Genomic DNA, 16,225 nt, shown 5'->3' on the forward strand with positions numbered 1-16,225 from the left:
GGAGCAGAGGGTGTGGGTGCTGAGGCCGGGGTGTGCACAGCAGGTGTGTGTGGCCCGCAGGTCTGTGCTGCGGGGTTCACAGTCCTTGTGCCCAGGTCTGTGTGTGAGCAGGTATCACCCGGGAAGGGGTGGCTGTGACATCAGGTTATTGAAGCCCAGGGCTGCGAGCTGCTTCCCACTGGGCCTACAGAGTGTGCTTTGCTTTTAGGAGCAGCTGTGGGCATCCAGGGAGGACCCCTGGATTGGGAATGGAGCCCACGTGGGCTCCAGGGCTGGCTCTAGTTGTCAGCTGGGCCCCTGGAGGCCTCACCTCTGGGAGCTGCGCTGCCACCTGCTGCCCAAGCATAAAGGAACAGCCAGGTGGCCCTTGTGTGCCAGCAGCCCCAGGGCTGGGGCCAGGAAGGGAAGGGGCTGCCGCGGGGGATCAGGGACGCCGGTGGGGAGGGCGGCAGGAGGCTTCCCTGAGCTCGGAAATTCCTGGGTTCTCGCTGGAGCCCCGACTCCCCAGGCTGGGCGCCCCCCCTCTCTCAGCGCCCAGGGCCCAGGGCGGGCTGTGCGGGGAGCGCCCCTCTCTGCCCCCCTCTGGTGGCCGCGGAGCGCGTCGCAGGCCGCTGCGGAGAAGGTGCCAGTCCAGTCCCCAGGGCTGGGTCCCTCCCTCCTGGTGGAAATTGCATTTATGAGGAGAAGCAAACTTGATTGTTCCCCTGCATCTCCCCGGATCCCGCCATGGCCCCTGCTTTCCAGGGGCAGTCAGGAGCTCCTAAGGCTGAGAAAGTCTTCCTGAGATTTCAACCCCTTTGTCATTGCCTAAGTTTTCATTTCTCCTGTTGGGAATGTGATGTGAGGACAAAGGGCTGAGATCAAGATATTGAGGAATGAGACCAATTTCTGTTCGTCCTTGGGGTCCATCTACAATTTCACCTTAAGAAGGTCATTGAAACGTTGCAAGGAATGATGGCAGAGGTAGTGACATTCCTGGAGAACATGGGTCTGGGGCCGACCAGGCATGATGAGTCTGGGCTTCTGTGCATTTGCCCCTGAGCTCAGCCCATCAGCCTCAGCAGGGAGATGGATGGGCAGGAGCCAGGAGGCGGGAGACAGGGATGCTGGAGGAGATGGCAGATGGACAGATGCTGACAGGACTCCTTATCTCTAGCTCTGGAACCCTGTCCCCTTGGAGGCGGCCCTGGGCCCTCCCCTTCTAGTGCTCAGGACTCATTAGGGACTGCCTGTCTTTGGGAGACACCAAGGAGGCCAAGTTGCATTGGGTGTGCAGTGGGGAGAGGAGGGCAGGGACCCCAGATAAATGAGGGAGGAGGAGGAGGGCTTGGGATGCCTGGGATTTGAGCTGGGGTCCCCTGATCCCTGGGGCATTGGGCAGGCTTGGCAGGGACTGTGCTGGGCACACATACTGAGGGCTAGGGGTGAGGGAGTGGGGGTGGGGTGGGAAGGGATATTGAAAGGGATTGAGTTCCACTGATTTGGGGCTTATTGTGGGAGACCTGGTGCAATAGGAGCCACTGACTTTATGAAGAGCTTCCTATGTACACAGGGGTTACAAGTGCCATGCTGGGATAAAAGAGGGACACACATATTTCTGTTCCCATTTCCTTATTTGGAGACGTCACACATCTCCTTGGTTTCTCCAGCTGTGACTATCTGTGGTGCAAGGAGCTGCTGGGTTGTTCCTGCCCAGGGTGCAGAGCCAGAGCTCCCAGGTTTTCTGTTCTGCACACCCCGGCACCCCTCTGCCAAAGCACTTCCAGTGGTGTCTTGCCTCTCCTCACGTCTCTAATATGCTCCAGATATATAGATACCTGGTCAAGGGGAGCTGAAATGCCCTCCCAGTATTTCCTGTGGATCTCAGTGGATGGACTGGGAAGGGTCAGATCAAACCTTAAGGGGGGAGGAGAACTGCATTCGGAGTCGTGGAGAATGTTCTGAGAGGAGCAGGATGTTGTAGTAGGATTCCAACCTGCATCCTAATCCACCAGCCATCTACCTGCCACACAAAAGGCTTCCAGGCACAGTTCCTCTGTGCTCTATGTGCCAGCCCACCCCTGCATGTAGGGGGCAGTTGAGGGGGGGCAGGCAGAGAAGGATATAACTCTAGGGACGGGGACAGAAAGGACCAGGATATTCATGCCAAGACCAACAGATGAGACCAATACGATGGAGCTGGTCCCTGGATCTGGTGGGTCCTAGAGACCCAGACACAGAATCACCAGAGACAGACTGTGGACTGTGGGACAGAGACACAAGGGGATAGAGCCAGACACAGGAGAAAGGAAAGAGAGGAGCCTCCATGCACCAGAGCAGAAGATCAAGACAGACACAGAAATACCCAGAGGCCAGAGATAACAGAGACAGACATGGACTCAGAGACAGGAGAGGGACCTAGGCTCAGGCATGGGAAAGCCATGGACCCAGAGCCAAAGGCAGATCCCTGGACAGGGGGGCCAGGGTGAGGAGACTCCAGAGAAGGGCCACAGGGAGGGAGGGAGAGGGAGACAGAGGAGGGCGAGGAGGAGGTGGGGGCAGGGGGGAGGCAGGGAGAAGGGGCAGGGAGAGGCAGCAGAGGGTGGGGTGCAGGCTCTGAGTTAAGGGCTCTGCTGGCCTCTCAGGACCTGGGGCTGTCGTGGGAGGAGGGGCTAGTGTGTGTGTGTGTGTGTGTGTGTGTGTGTGTGTGTGTGTGTGGCAGGACCAGCAGGCCAGAGCTCTAGTCACAATGACAGAGTCCTGTGGTGCTGAAGGGACCTGGGCACCCCCTCCCTCTGCAGCCCCTGCTCTGAGCAGGAGGGGGCCAGGGAGAGACACCAGATGCAAGCCAGGGACAGCCTGAGCTGGGAAGGAAGTGGCAGAGCCACCCGCATACCCCGGGATCAGAGGGGGAGGACCTGAGAGTGAGGAAGGAACAGAGGACTGAGGGGGACAGGGCTGGCGCAGGACACCTGTGGGAGGCAGGGGTGCAGGAGAGGCAGTGGTGCTGGGGGAGCCAGGGCTGTGGGGAAGCAGGTCAGGGGCAGGGGGGAGGCCAGCAGGGCTCCTGTGTCCCCAGAGACCTGGGCTGGGTGGACACAACCCTGTGCTGAGGTGGGGAGGCCGTCAGGGCTGCTTCGAGGCTGACCCTGTCCCTCTGCCCTGTTTTCCGTACAGTGAGCCTGTCCCTGCCTGCCACCTGCTTCCCAGTGGTGGTGTTACCTGTCCCTGCAGGAGCCTGGCTCCTGCAGCCTCCTCTGTGGGGATGGCCCTCACAGCCTGCAGGGCTGCCCTGAGTGTCCTCACCAGGGGCCCCGTGTGTCCTTCGGGGCGGATCTAAGTGTGAGGATCACCTAGTGCTCTCCAAGGCTGGGGGAGAAGGGAGGACCCAGCCGGGGGCAGGATTTCCAGTGAGAAACCAGGTGGATGTGGGAGACACAGTGGAGGATGTGCCCCCTCCCACATGGCTCTGAGAGGTCATTGTGAGGGAGAAGCTCGCAGCATGTGACAGAGGGGACATTCCTGGTGGCTGCTGGAGCCCCAGTCACCTCTCTGTCTTGCTTCTGAAGCAGGAAGAGCAAACCCTCACCAGGAGGAGACAGCTGGGCTGGCCTGGGGTAAACAGCTGGATTGGGGACCCAGCATGAAGGCTGGGGCAGATGTTCACAGCCAGGCAGGGTGTCCCGAGGTTGCTGGGTTGGGAGTGAGGCCCACGGAGGGAGCCCTGGGATGTGCCGGGCAGTGATGCGCACTTGCACAGGTGTCTGCAGAGGTGTGTGCCCCAGTGAGCGCGTCTGCTGTGCGTTGGTGTTCGTGTGTTTATGTTGGGGGGAGACGTATTCAGGTGACATGGTGTTAAGAAGCTTTGTGTCCCAGATTCCCTGTCTTTCCCTGTGTGTGTTGATGGCATGTTGGTCTGTCTGAGCACTGTCTGTTCCTTTGTGGGACTCCTTGTGGTCACCTGCGAATGGGTCTCAGTTGCATTTTGTGTTTTATCTGTGGTGGAGGAAAGCATGTGTGCAGGGTGCAAGGGTCTGTGTGTGTGTGTGTGTGTGTGTGTGTGCACCTGTGTCTGCAGGAGGAGAAGAGTCTGCAGGGCCCTGGCTGCCCCAGCATCACCTCCTGCTCTCCCTCCACTGGGTAGATCTGCCCCCGCTGAGGGCCTGACCAGGGGGCAGGCAGCACAGTGGCAAAGTGCTCTGCCCACGGAGACCAGCACCAGGTCAACCTGTGCAGACGCTCCCTGCAGGGGGGGAACCCGGACATAGGCCTCAGCGCCCCAAACCCACACCCAGTCCTGCGGGCACAGGCTGTTCACCGAGCAGGTGCACTCACTCATACACACACACACACACACACACACACACTCTCAGGCACCCACAGGCCTGCCCCACACAGAAGGACACACTCACTCGTCATAATAGGGGGTACCTGCTAGGGTGTGGGGTGGTGGGGTGGGGGCACACCCAGCCTCAGAGCCAAACACCAGACACTTGTTGCTTTTGTCTTGGATAGCGTGGGAGAGAAAGAGGGAGAGAGAGAGAGAGAGAGAGAGAGAGAGAGAGACTCCTTCACTCCTTCTCCACTCCTCCACCTCACCTGGTTCTCTAATTCCTTGAGGCTACTCTCACACCCCCTCTGAGCACTGCCCCTACCCATGGTGCCTCCCCTCAGTCCCTTGTCTGCCCCATGCTCTCTCCCTCCCTCCTGCTTCCATCCTTTCCTCTGGACTCTAACTTTCCTACTCCTGCCCCCTCTAGGCTCCCGCCCTGGCACCCTAGACCCTGTAGCCCTCTTTCTCCAGAGTATCACCCTTCTGCTCTGTCTATATCTGCCTCGGCCTCTCCCTGCAGGTCCTCCTTCTGCCCTCCCAGCCTCTGGCTTCTGCTGCTGCCACCTCTGTCACCTGTGCTCATGAGTGTGTTTCTGTGTTGCTTCTTTCTAGCACTGTCCCTTCTGGGCTGGGGTGCAGGTGTGCTCGCTGGGCTTTGCCCCTGCCCCTTGCATGGGGGCTCTCCTGCCCCCGCCCCAGAGCTCCAGTGTGGCCGCCTGTGTCCCCCTGCCCTCCCTGTCTTGAAGCTGCAGGCATGGCCTTTGGCTCACAGGCTGTGTCAGGACTTCCCTGGTAGGGGATGGAGGTGGGGAAGCAAGAGGTCTGGGGCTGAGTTTGATCCCTGCCCTGTTCCTCCTGGTGTAGACTCCTCACCTGGACTCACTCACCTGGAACAGGTTGGGAATACCTGTCGGGGCTGCAGGAAAGCCTTCCAGGGTCTATAGTGAGCATCAGCACTCAGAGAGAAGAGTGAGAAGAGCGAGAGTAATAGACTGTGTAAGCCCAAACTGAGTATCAGGGATTGCATATGGTTCAGCCTAATAAAGGCTCTAAGCTCTGAGCACAGGAAATGCCATTGAGTGTGGACAAGAAGGGTGGAGGGGGCAGGATTGAACCACGGGACACAGGAAACCAAATCCACTTTGAATGAGCCAATTCACGCGCAGGGAGGAAGGAGGCATGTCCATGGTCCACCTGCATCCATCCTGCTGTGGCCACACTGACCCCCTCCGTCCCTGTGCTCATGGGCCTGTGTGTGCTGGGAGCTGCCCTGCTCTGGGGTCCAGCTCCCCCAGTCCTCTCCCCTCCACACAGGACCTGGGCTCCTGGAGCCTCAGACCCACATCCTCCCTCCCCTCCCTGCATGGCAGGTGCAAACACATGCACACACACACACACACACACACAGAGGTGCCCTGGGATTGATAAAGGAAAGTATTAACCCCGGGAGATGGGTTCCCTCCAGCTGTTGCTGCCTTGACCCTGAACCTCACAGGGCAGGGGAGGCTCAGATTGCTGCCTCTTCCTGGCTTTTTCCCTCCCTTCCCTCCTTTCTCCTGGGGAGCAGAAGCCATCAGTCCCACACCTACCATATCTGTGTGCTGGGCACCCAGGGGAGGCCCAGAGGGAGGATCAGGGGCCCTGCCCTGGGGGAGGTCCCTGCCAGCTGGGAAGAGGAGGCTGACAGCCAGGGCAGAGGGACACAGGGCTCTGGGTGCTCCTTCAGCAAGTGTGTGTGTGTGTGTGTGTGAGCAGAGTGGGTCAAGGCAAGTGGACCAGGACAGATGAGTCAGATGATGGGAGCCTGGCAATGACCAAAGGAGGGAAAATGGAGGAGGACACAGAAGTCTGGAAGGTTTCTGAGGAGACAAGGAGGATGATGCTCAGTTAGTAGCAAGGAGCAGGAACCTGGAGAGGAGATTGTCAGAGAAGTCAGAGCTCTCAGGAAGTGCATGACCTTAGGGGAGGGAGGGGAGTCTGGAAGACACTTGAGGAGGGAGGGGGAGAGAGAGAGAGAGAGAGAGAGAGAGAGAGAGAGAGAGACAGTTGGGGAGTGTGTGTGAGGGAAGCACAGGGACTGAGGAGGAGAGTCTGCTGGATGCAGGGCCACCTTGTAACCTGTGCCAGGGCTGTAGCTCCGGTGACCCTGGGCTGGTGGGCAGGATGCTGGGAGTGACACTGACTTCCTGGCCCTGATGTGTCCTCCTGGGGTGTGAGGATGGTGAGCCTGGACCCCACAGGCTGGGGAGCCATATCTGGGGGGAAACAGTAGCTGGAACTGGACAGGTGGGGAAGGAGCCCCTGGGCGTCAGGAGACAGAAAGAGAGAGAGGGAGACAGTGGTGGGATGGGGAGGGTCATGGGAAGCCTGAAGGCTCTCAGACCTTTCTCTGGGCTCTCCCCATCACCCACCCCTTCCAAGGACAGAATTCTATGTTCCGGGCTCAAAGTCCTCCCATAAATGATGTGTACCGGCCTCTCATGTGCAGAGGGTAAGGTATTCCTGCCCCACTTCCCAGCTGAGGCCTCAACTTGGCAAAGCTCTTCTGGGCAGGACATGCTGAGAAGGGCCCCAGGAGTGGGGTCTTTTGCCCTCTGGAGAGTCTCCTGTCCCTTCCACCCCTGGCCCCATGCCTGGCTGCTTCTCAGGGCAGAGCCTGCAGGATGGGGCCCCACATGCAGTCCTGTGATTCTCTGCTCTGCCCTCACCTGCTTTGTGATTTGAGGCCAGTGACTTACCCTCTCTGTGCCTTAAAGTCATTATAAATTAGCAGCACTGACTTCTGCTTCTGGAGCCTGTTATTAGAGGTAAAATGAGCTCCTGCCAAAGACCCGTGTGCAGTTGTAAAGAATCATACGTCTGAGTGCATGAGGTGTTTAATCCATCCTCCTCATCAGCTCTGAGGTCTGCTCAGCTTCTCCTCTGCAGACCTGCTGAGCCTCTGGTCTCCCCATTACTTTGCACCCCCCAGCCTCTCAGTCTGGGATCTCCTTCCCTCTGATCTTGCTTGGTATCCTCCATCTCTGCTCTCCTGCTCCTTTCCTCAGTCCCTCAGCCCTGGAAGATCTGGCTACACTCTATGATGTTACAAGCTTTTCTTTTAATCTTTCTTTTCTTTTCTTTCTTTCTTCTTTCTTTCTTTCTTTCTTTCTTTCTTTCTTTCTTTCTTTCTTTCTTTCTCTCTTTCTTTCTTCTTTCTTTCTTTCTTTCTCTTTCTTTCTTTCTCCTTCCTTCCTTCCTTCCTTCCTTCCTTCCTTCCTTCCTTCCTTCCCTTTTTTTTTCTTCCTAGAGTTTCCTATGTCTCTTTGTTCTCAGATCCCAAGATGGGGTCCTGAGTTCTCCTCCCTTGGGACACCTTACTTTCCTCCTGGGTTCAAAGGTGGAGTGCAAAGAAGGACACATGTCAAAGAAAGATGGGCTCCATCTATTTTAAATAGAGAAATGTGTTAGATGGCAGAGGAGTAGGGGTCCTCAACCCACCTGGCCCCACCAATTTACCTGGATAACTTTCAAATCATCCTGAACACCTACGAATTCCACATGAGATTTAAAGAGAATAACAGCTGGAATGTGACAGAGAGAAACGTTTTCACTTCTAACAAGGTAGGAAGGCAGAAAAAAAAAATCAGGTGGAGGAGAGGCACCACGAGGAGCTAGGCTAAGGCCCCACAAAAGCCTCCAGGACAGGAAAGCGCAGCCCCCGAGAAGCGGGAACTTTAAAATCTTCACTGGCATCTTCCTGGATGGATCAGCAGGGAAACCGGGTAGAACCGCAGGAGGGCAGTGGAGCCTCCAGTCTCCCGGGGTCACTAACAGAGGAAGGGCGCCCAGGGGGAGAGCGCGCCACATGAAGGGGGCCGAGCTCGGGAAGGGGCTGGAGCGCACCTGGCGGGGCCTGGGGAGAAGCCCCAGTTGGTCGGGGGTGCTCCGCGGAGGGGGCTGCGCCCTGCTGCCTTCGGCAGCTGCACCTTGGGAGCGTGATTCCAGCAGCTCAGGCCCCGGATCCCAGGGCGCCAGGGGACACAGCCCAGGATCCTGCGCTCCCCCCGGAACAGGCAGACCTGGGGAGGGCACAGGACAGCATGGACTCTCCTGCCACCAGGCGCCCCCAAGTTGTGCAGCTCAGCACCCCCACCAGCCCGGGAGCACTTAGGCCAGTGCACACTGGGAGACTGTGGTAGTTACTGCAGGAGCTGACTCCAGAGCTGGAGACCTGGCTGCCGCCAGTGGAGTTGTTCCTCCTGGTGTCACCCTGTGCCCAGGAGAGGCGGGGCCCTCAGGGAACAGAGGCCTCACAGGGTAAACAGCTCCCCCTGAGCCCAGCACCTGGCGGGGGGCGGGGCAGCTCCCCCAGGTGCACACACCTGAGAATCATCAGCACAGCAAACCCTCCCCCAGAAGACCAGCTGGAAGGACAGGGGAAGAGCAAGTTCTTGGCCAAGCAGCGCTGGAAAGCTCCAGGGGAAGTCGAGGGATTTACAGTATATAGAACTAGAGGGTACCCCTCCTTTTTTTTCCCCTTTATCCAGGACAACTCGTTTTTATATCAGACGAAAAAAATGAGTGGGAAATATCAGAAAGGGAGACAGAACATAAGAGACTCCTAACTCTGGGAAAGGAACAAGGGGTAGTGGATGGGGAGATGGGTGGGGGATGGGGTGATTGGTTGACGGGCACTGAGGGAGTCACTTGATGGGATATTCACTGGGTGTTACGCTATATGTTGGCAGATTGAACTCCAATGAAATAATATACAAAAAAATTCTAATAAAAAAATAAAGGAATAACACAGTGCTAGCCTAAAAGTATGTAGAATTTTCTATACCAAAGAAATGTATAAGGTTCAATTCATTTTAACATTAATTTGTTAGATCCTCTTTATGTGCCTGGCCCCCAGCTGGATGGTCTAGGGGATTGAAGAAGATATACTCCTCACCTAAAATCTATAATGTAGGAAACAAAATAAAGACACACAGACTATTGTGGGCTTTTTTATTTTTTAAAATATCAGTTTTAAAAGGCTTATAATAAATAACTAACATGTAAAATTGTAAAATATTTAACACGTATGTTGTGATGATTTGATATATGTATCCATTGTGAAATGATACACTATGCTTATCCTATTGTTAAAGGATTAACTCTGTTATTTTAACCTAGATATTTCATTAAATTAAGGTAAATGTTCAGAGTGCTTTTGATTTTCTTGCTTCATCTATATATTGAAGGGGCTTCAGCTGGAGCCTTGAATTTAAAAGTGTGGTCCCTGGAACAGCAGCATTCATTTTATGGGGGAATTTGTTACCAGTAAAAGTTCTAGCACCACCCAGCCCTACATTATTCTGAACTTTGGGGGCAGGGTCCAGCAATCTGTGTTTTCACAAGTCCTCCAGGTGAGGTGACACCTGCTGATGTTTGAGCACCACTGAGCAGAGTACTACTCCTGGCCTCTATCCAGCACTCTCTTCAGTGTGACTTTGATTAGTGAGTTGAAGAGGCAGCACTGAGTATGCCCAACTCAACCTGTTCCACTGTTTTGTTGGTTTTCTTTCTTTATCAGAACCAACTTGTCCACAGGATACATACCTACCAACCTGCTCATACACCAGAGAGTCTAATGGAAGTAGGCTCTCTTCCATGTTGGGAGGCAGGGGTTGCTCAGTACTACTTGTGATGAATATGTCTGTCTAGTGATGCAAGATTAGAGCCAATTAGGCTGCAGATCTAAAGAAGATGGTTTAAACATTTGTCTCTATGTCTTGATTATCAAATGGTTCAATTCATAGGAGGGGGAGATGGAGTTAGTTATTGTGCCTCCACAGCTCCAACGATACGTTGTAGTGAAAATGGGCAGGATGCAGGTTCGGATCACATGCAGTAGAAAGACCTGCATGTCTTTAGTTAGGAGGCTAACAGACAGAAGAATCAGGTGAAATCTTAGGATGCTTTCAGGAAAGGGAACATCAGAAATGATCAGTTGTGATCTCTCATATTACACATAAATAAGCAGAGCATGGAAGGAACTGAGTGGCTTACCCAAGCTCTCATTGCTTGTTAGTGGTGGAAACAAGACCAGGATCCAGGACATGTGGCTCTCAGCTGTGCACTTTCTGAGCAGGTGGACCAAAGCAGACAACAATAGAGAAACTTTAAAATGCAAGATTGCAGATGTGGCCAAGTAGAAGAACCAGCCCCGGGGATTTTCAGTGTGGGCAGTGGGATCAAAGTCAAAGTGCTTTTTACTCAGAGGAAAGCTCTGGCTGCAATCCACCGGTGCCTGCTGTGTTGCCCCCTCACACAGCCATGGCTCAGGCTACGCAGCCTGTTCAGTGCTCTGAACACTGCTTCGTATTCCTGTGCTTTTCCTCCTGGTGTTCTCTCTGCCTGCAATCACTCCCTGCAGCCCATGTGTAGAAAATTATCTGTGTTTGGAGAGATCCAATAAAATGCCAACCTTCAACAAAGTCTTCCCTGATTTTACCAATCAACTCCCACCACTGTGGCAGACACAAATGCTCATCCTCCACTATAAATTTCCTAAACACATTATTTGTGTACTACTTATGGCAACACTTTGTACTTTGTGTTACAGCTATGCATCACCCCTTATATTAGAATATAAGTCCCTTAAAGGCAGCAGCCCTATTTTACCTTTTATATTTTGGTCTTTTTCTAGTTTCTTTTATATTTAATTGAAGCATAATTAATATACAGTATTGTTATTTTATTTTCAGGTGTACAACATAATCATTAAACAATTCTATACATATTTCAGTGCTCATCAAGATAAGTGTGTTTTTAATTCCTTTATCTATTTCACCCATCCCTACCCCTCCCTTTGGCAACCACCAGTTTATTCCTTTAATTAAGAGTCTGGGGTGGTTTTTTATCATTTGTCTGTCTTTCTTTCTTTCTTTCTTTCTTTTTTCTTTCTTCTTTCTTTCTTGTTTTATTCCTTTAAAAAAATTTTATTGGACTTCAATTTGCCAACATAAAGCATAATACCCAGTGCTCATCCCGTCAAGCGCCCCCCTCAGTGTCCATCACCCAGTCACCCCAACCCCAACCCACCTCCATTTCCTCTACCCCTTGTTCATTTCCCAGAGTTAGGTGTTTCTCATGTTTTGTCACCCTCACTGATATTTTCACTCTTTTCCCCTATAATCCCTTTCACTAATTTTTATATTCCGCAAATGAATGAGACCATATAATATTTGTCCTTCTCCAACTGACTTACTTCACTCAGCATAATACCCTCCAGTTCCATCCACATTGAAGCAAATGGTGGGTATTTCTCGTTTCTAATGGCTGAGTAATATTCCATTGTATACACAGACCACATCTTCTTTATCCATTCATCTTTCCATGGACACTGATGTTCCTTCCACAGTTTGGCTATTGTGGACATTGCTGCTATAAACATCGGGGTGCAAGTGTCCTGGCGTTTCATTGCATCTGTATCTTTGGGGGTAAATCCCCAGCAGTGCCATTGCTGGGTCGTAGGGCAGATCTATTTTTAACTCTTTGAGGAACCTCCACATAGTTTTCCAGAGTGGCTGCACCAGTTCACATTCCCACCAACAGTGCAAGAGGCTTCCCCTTTCTCCGCATCCTCTCCAACATTTGTGGCTTCCTGTCTTGTTAATTTTCCCCATTCTCACTGGTGTGAGGTGGTATCTCATTGTGGTTTTGATTTGGATTTCTTAAGTATGCATGTGAATGTTATCATATGGTATTTATGTTTCTTGACTTGTTATTCCACTTAACAATACAACCTCTGGGGCACCTGGGTGGCTCAGTTAGTTAAGTGTCTTACCTCAGCTCAGGTCATGATCCCAGCATCCTGGGATGGAGACCCACATTGGGCTCCCTTATTTCTCCCTCTCCCTCTGCTGTTCCCCCTGCTGTGCTCTCTGGCTCTCTCTCCATCTTTCTCCCTCTGTCAAATAAATAAATAAATAAAATATTTAAAACAAACAAACAAAACATACAACGTCTATGTCCATCCATGTTGTTACAAATGGCAAGATTTCCTTCGTTTTTTGTTGCTGAATTATATTCCATTATATATATAATATAATATATATTCCATTATATATTCCAATATATATATTCCATTTTATATATATATTTATATATGTATTGCATCTTCTTTATCAATTAAGCTTTACGTGGACTCTTGGGTTTCTTCCATATCCTGCCGCTTGTAGATAAACGTAAGAGTGCATATATCTTTTTGAGTTCATGTAAATAAAAACTTTTGCACAGAAAAGGAAACCATCAACAAAACAAAAAGGTGAAATATAAAATGAGTGATGATATTGCAAATAATATATCCAATAAGGGGTTAATATCCAAAATACATAAGGACCTTTCATAACTCATCATTAAAGAAACACAAATAATCCATTAAAAATGGGTAGAAGACCTGAATAAACATTACTCCCAAGAAAACGTACAAGATGGACAACAGACACAAAGAAATATGCTCATCATCACTAATTATCATGGAAATGTAAGTTAAAATTAAATAAGATATCACTTTACACCTGTCACAATAGCTAAAATCAAAGAGACAAGAAATAAAAAGTGTTGATGAGGATGTGGAGAAAAGGGAGCCCTCATGCACTGTGGGTGGGAATATAAATAGGTGCTGTCACTATGGAAGTCAGTATAGATGTTCCTCCAAAAATTAAATATAGATATATCAATATTTCCACAGTGGATATTAACCTAAAGAAAACAACATTTTTGTAGCTCTTAAAAAATATATTTATCTGTGTATTTGAGAGAGCGCATGAGTGGGATGAGGTACAGAGGGAGAGGGAGGAAGAACTTTAAGGAACCTGAGATCATGACTCAAGCTTAATTGACGGAGCTACACAGGTACCCCTAAAGCTCTTTTTAAAAAAGACTTCAGTTATTTATTAGAGACAGGAGATAGAGAGTAAGCACAAGTAGGGGAAAGAGCAGAAGGACAAACAGACTCAATACTCATGAGTGTGGTGCTTGATATGGGGCTTGATCCAGGACCCTGAGATCATGACCTGAGCTGAAGTCAGACATTTAACCAGCTGATACACTCAGGTAACCCCATCTAGCTCTTTTAATAAGAACTTAAAAACTTTCTTAAAGCTAGTGTGCTGTAAAGACACAATTGAAAATTAGACAATTTTAAAAGAGAGCAAGCACCGACACATTCTTCACTTCACAATAAATACAAAGTGCTATTAATGTTCCCTTACAAATAACTCATGGGAGGCATAGCTTTCCATGTCCTCAGAAGTACTCCCTATTATTGTGCAGGGGTCCACACTGCATTCAGGTGTGATGATGTCAAACCAAATATGTACCGGTGCCACTGAATTCAAGGTCTACAGTTCTGGCCATAAGGGAAATGGGGCTAAGGAACCAGGTGCTGCTGGATCACATAAGCGAGGTAGATAGCAAACCCAATCAGCATCCAGACACCAAATAGGGCCCAGGTGCCAGCTGTCATCTGCACCATAAGATAAACATTGAGAAAGATGCTCAGGAGTGGGAGGAGAGGCAGACCAGGTACCTTGAAGTGAAGGGGAGTGGAGTTCTGTGGCTGTCTCCAGATGACTCCAGTGACTCCAGTGATGAGCACCAGGAGCAGCACAACCACTGTGATCCACACTGGGTCTCCAGAAAGCAGATCTGGCCACCGGGCCAGCACCAGGCAGAGAAGAGTCAGCAGCAGAGCGAGCAGTGAGGAGCAAACATAGACAACCCAGCTAGAGAGTGGAGTGGGGGTGGGGCTGACTGGAAAAAATAGTATCTGTAGAGTCAGCCTCTCTGCTGCAGGTCTGTTCTCTTCCTGCACCTCTGCCTCATTTTCCTCACTCTCCTCCTGCATCTCTGCTTCATTTTCCTCCTGCACCTGTGCTTCATTTCCCCCATTCCTCCTCTGAGGCTCATACCTGAGGATGAGAACACTAAAAGCCACCAGGGAGTAAACTAGCAGGGCCCCAATTGACAGGAGGTCCAAGAAATTGGCAAATTCAAAGAATAATACCATGATTCCTGCAATAATCCCAAAGATCACAGTGGCCACAATGGGTGTGTATGTGCTGGTTTGCATCCTTGCAAGGACAGGAAAAAAGAGGCCATAATGTGCCATCATGGAGATTAGCTGACGTATGGGAAACATATAATCCAAGAGGCTGACAGAAATACTACAGAAGAATGCAAGAGTTACAACATAGTAGGCAGGGGCCCAGCCAGTATGGAGAAATGCCTCAGGCAAGGTGCTCCCAGGTTGGAGCTGGTAATAAGGCACCATAAGCATAAGTGCTGAAAAGACACCACAGTACACCAAAATGCAGATGAGTAGTGAAATCACAATCAACATAGGAAAGGAATGCTGGGAATTCTGGGCTACTTCAAATCTGGTAACAATAATGTTCAAGCCTGTAAAACAATAGATACAGGTAGCTGATCCATGGAGTATCCCCTGGAAGCCAAAAGGCATAAATCCTCCAGAGCCCAGAGGTCCCAAGCTAGAAGTGTCATTGAGTCCAGCCATTATGTAGTCTTCTTCTGTGAGCTTCCAGTTGTGCAGGTCCCCCTTCAGGAAGCCATAGATGATGACAAAACCAAGAACCAAGAGGTTCACCAATGTGACCACTCTGGTAACCAGGGAAAGCTGCCTAATGTTCCGAGTCAGCAATCCCATGAGCAACAACACAAGGAACATAAAAAAGAAGCCTAGAACTTCTGCAAAGACCCTGGGAACATGTCGTGAAATTGTCTCCTGCAAGGTCTGAGATATCTTGTTTCCAGAAAGGTTGTCAAGAGCTAAGGTCCAAGCCCAGATCCTAATGGCTATAGCAGTAACATTGTTGAGGATGAGAATCCAGGCAGGGATGAAAGCCCCAAGTATATCTACGATGACAAAGCCCTGGGGATGTTTGGAGCCAGAGTGGATAATCTGGGGACTAAACTCTGCAAAGCACAGCATAGCCAACATAGAAGATAGGCTGGCCACCAACAAGCAGATCACAATGGATGGTCCTGCTTTATCTCTAGCCACCTCACTAGCCAGGATATACACACCTACACCCACTGTGCGGCCCACACCCAGGGCTACTAAATCCAGAGTGCTCAGGCTTCTGGCAGGGGCAGGTTCAGCCACAGGTTGCTCCACCGGATGTCTATTTCTCAGGTTTTCACCAAATCTGTGAAGTGCTTGATGCGGCATTCTAGCTAGAATTGAAGAAAATTCTAGAATCAAAGAGCTGTAGCAAGTCCAGGGAACGGTAATTCTCAGATCAGGTCCAGGGAGCTGAGTTAAGTTGAGTTGGCTTGGGTTGAGAATGCCTTGATCGGTTGCTCAGGCTTCAAAGCTACTGCTTGATATTTCTTCTGGTATGTGTTCTCCCTCCATAATGCCTAAGACATGGCAAACAATAAATATTTACTGAACCGATTATTTAACCCACCAATGAAAACTCAAAAATCACATATCACCTGCTATATTCAAATATTACAGAAACTTACACCAAAGGAAAGATCAACCCTGCTTTCCCCCTCCAGAAAAAATACCAAATACCTCCCAACATTCTCCTTTTTTACACACCACAAAACAAAATCCCATTTTTTTCACATAACTCACATAGCTTCATCTACTAATTAGGTGGTAAGGCACAAGAGGGCATGAATGTATTGTGCAAGAATTCACACAGTGGATGTGTGTGCAGTGCTTAAGCATGAGTGATGATGCATTAATTCATGGACTAGTGGACCTCATTGCAATTACAGACCGATCCATTTTTTAAATATCACCTGAGGTTAAATACAAATATTGGTCGTCCAGCCTTAAAACCCTTAGCCTCTATGTTAGTTAGCCAAGGCCAGGAGGCAATTTGGCCCCCTTTCTCCTCATCCTGC

At 50.6% G+C, this 16,225-nt stretch overlaps 1 pseudogene; it reads right to left on the minus strand.

The window, feature by feature from the left end:
- Positions 1–13,715: 13,715 nt before the first annotated feature.
- LOC112917470 (cationic amino acid transporter 3 pseudogene) lies at positions 13,716–15,536 on the minus strand (annotated as a pseudogene).
- Positions 15,537–16,225: the final 689 nt, after the last annotated feature.

This window comes from Vulpes vulpes, chromosome 8 (assembly GCF_048418805.1).
Source record: "Vulpes vulpes isolate BD-2025 chromosome 8, VulVul3, whole genome shotgun sequence".
NCBI lineage: Eukaryota > Metazoa > Chordata > Mammalia > Carnivora > Canidae > Vulpes > Vulpes vulpes.